This window comes from Spermophilus citellus (assembly GCF_964194105.1).
Source record: "Spermophilus citellus genome assembly, chromosome: 3".
NCBI classification, from domain to species: Eukaryota; Metazoa; Chordata; class Mammalia; order Rodentia; family Sciuridae; genus Spermophilus; species Spermophilus citellus.
In genome coordinates this window covers 177,581,500-177,584,992 of record NC_138184.1, presented here as the reverse complement: position 1 = coordinate 177,584,992, position 3,493 = coordinate 177,581,500, and positions in this window count along the sequence as shown.

Genomic DNA, 3,493 nt, shown 5'->3' with positions numbered 1-3,493 from the left:
CTCTCTCTCTCTCTCTCTCTCTCTCTCTCTCTCTCTCTCTCTCTTAAAAAACAAAAAACCAGAAAGACCCCAGTACAATAATACTGGGTGATTTCAATGCACCTCTCTCACCAACAGATAAATCATCCAGATATAAACTCTTTGGACCCAAAAATATTATAAGTCAGATGAACTTAACAAATATCTATAGAATATTTCATCCAAGAACAGCTGATATATTTTATTTTCAGCAGTTCATGGAATATCCTCCAAAACAGACCATATATTTTAGGTCACAAAACATTATTAGCAAATACAAAATTTGATATAATTGCTTGCATCTTGTGACCATAATGGAATGATACTAGAAATCAATACCAAAAAAAAAACCTAAAGAAACTATGTAAATACTAATATATTGAACAATACTTTTTTGAATGATGAATGGGTAACAGAAGAAATCAGGAGAGAAACTAAAAATTTCTTAGAATCAAATGAGAATAGTGATACAACCTCTGCAACACTATGAAGGCAGTTCTAAGAGGAAAGTTTATAGCTATGAGTGTCTACTTAAGGAAATCAGAAAGATCCAAAATAAGCAACCATTGGAACTGATTGTAAGTGTGCTTGTTCCAGAGCACAGAAGTACAAAGACAGGCATCACAGAAGTGTGTTCTTTGTTTTGGAACAGATGAGTGGAGACAACAGATCATTTCTTGCTGTTTGTGAAATAATTTAAGAAAAGGTCTGGTGGAGAAGAAGTAGGTGATCTGCCTTTCTCCTTTTGAATTTAGGCTACATGCTTGGTAGGGGGGTAATACTATTCAGTTGGGATAGTGGGATAAGCATAAGGACGGTATAGGGTACATACCCAACTTAGAAAATACATCAACTATAGATCATATTTGGAGCAGTCATTATCTTAGCCATGACCTTGACCTTTATGATACAAGTGAGAAGCCAGGCTAAAGAAATTAAATCCTGACTTACATTTTAGTTATTGTTTTCAGAACACAAAATAAAACATTTCATTATTCTTGTATATTGGCAATAGTATATTAGTGGTTGGCTGAAAATGTTGGTTTCTCTGTCAAGTAGACATCAATCTCACTGTAAGATACTTCTATTTTTTCTTAAAGTGACAATTTCAAGCCTCCTAGATATTTACAAAAGCTTTTCTTATTAGGAAAGAAAGGCTAAGCTTGGCCACTGTTGTCAGCTTATAGATTACACATATCCCCTGAAATATTTCACACTTGAAAATGAAATTCATTTAAATATCATTGTAATAAAGTCTTCAGTGCATCAGTTTTTCTTATTTCTTATTCTGTAAACCTTTTTCATGAAAATATTTCCAGAAATATTTGGAAGTTTTTTTCATATAATTAATTTCATGTTAAGTCCACTTATTAAGGATTTAGTCTTATATATAACTACTAACCAAAATATGTGAACAAATTTATACCTGAATATGAGATTAAATAATTTGATAGTACCAAATGAAAATGAATTTCCTTCCCATTTCCCTAATCCCTGGTCCTTTAGGTAACCACTGATAGCAGTTTCTTAAGTATTCTTCCAGAGGTAATCTATGCACATGTAACAATATGTCTTTCTCTTTCAAAAACATAATGGTAACTAACGTACTTGCTGGTTTGCACCTTGCTTTTTTGCTTAATATATCTAGATTTGACAACTGTTAACAGTATAAAAACTATATAAAACCTTTAATAATCTAATGTGAAAATTTTTGCATTTGCCTTTAAATATCTACTGGTTTATTTTTATAATTTTTGTGTTTATACTATTTGCAAGCAGTATGTGTCAATAGAATTTACTATTAATAAAAAGCCAATTTGGATAGAAAAAAAATAAGCAACCTAATGATGCACCTCAAGGTCCTTGAAAAAGAAGAACAACCCAATTCCAAAGCCAATAGGAGGAAATTAATAATTAAGATCAGAACCAAAATCAATGAAATTGAGAATAAAAAAAAATGCAAACAATGAATGAAATGAAGAATTGGCTCTTTGAAAATATAAACAAGATGGTGATAACCCTTAGCCAAATTAATCGTAAAAAAAGAAAGAAGAGGGGCTGGGGATGTGGCTCGAGCAGTAGCGCGCTCGCCTGGCATGCGTGCGACCCGGGTTCGATCCTCAGCACCACATACCAACAAAGATGTTGTGTCCACCGAGAACTAAAAAAATAAATATTAAAAAAAAAAGAAAAAGAAAGAAGACCCAAATTAATAAAATTAGAGATGAGAAAGGAGAAATCACTATAGACATCATAGAAATTCAGAGAATCATTAAGGACCATTTTGCAAACTATAGTCCAATAAATTGAAAAACCTAGAAGAAATTAATATATTTCTAGACAACCGACAACCTGCCAAAAGTGATTCAAGAGGACACAGAAAACCTAAATAGACCAATAGCTAGCAATGAGATAGAAGCAGTAATAAAAAGTCCTTCCATCAAAGAAAAGCCCAGGACCAGATGGATTCTCAGCTTCATTCTACTATGCCTTAAAAAAAAAAAAAACTAATGCCAATTCTCCTCAAATTATTCCATGAAATAGAAAAGGATGGAACAGGGCTGGGTTGTGGCTCAGTGGTAGAGCGCTAGCCTAATATGTTCGAGACCCTGGGTTTGATCCTCAGCACCACCTAAAATAAATAAGTGAAATAAAGGTATTGTGTCCAACTACAACTAAAAAATAGATTTCTTTTTTAAAAAAAGGATGGAACACTTCAAAAGTCATTCTACGAAGTCAGTATCACTCTCATAACAAAACCAGAGAAGAAAGAAAACTACAGACCATTACCCTGATGAACTTAGATGCAAAAATACTTAATAAAATATTCGCAAATCATATTCAAAAAATATTAAGATTTATATCATGACCTAGTTGGCTTTATCCAAGGGATGCAAGAATGGTTTAACATATGCATATCAATAAATGTAATCCATTACATAAAAAGAATTAAGGACACAAATCACTTAATCATCTCAATAGATGAAGAGAAAGCCTTTGACAAAATTCAGCACCCATTCATGATAAAAACACTGAAGAATCTAGGGATAGAATGAACTACCTCAACATCATAAAGACTATATATGATAAACCCAAAGCCAACTGTCATAGTGAATGGGGAAAAACTGGAAGCATTTTCTTTAAAATTTGAAACAAGACAAGGATGTCCACTATCACTACTCCTAATTAATATAGTATTAGAAATTCTTGCCAGAGTAATTAGGCAAGAGAAGGAAATAAAAGGGATAAAAATAGGAAAGAGATAAGTTAAATCATCACTGTTTGCAGATGATATGATCCTATAATTAGAAGATTCAAAAATCTCCACCAAAAGACAGCTAGAGTTAATAAACAAACTCAGCAAAGTAGCAAGTTAAAAAACAAACATATTACCAAAAGAAATATGTAAATTCAATACAATTCCCATCAAAATACCAATGACATTCTTCCCAGAACTAGATAAGCAGTCCAAAAA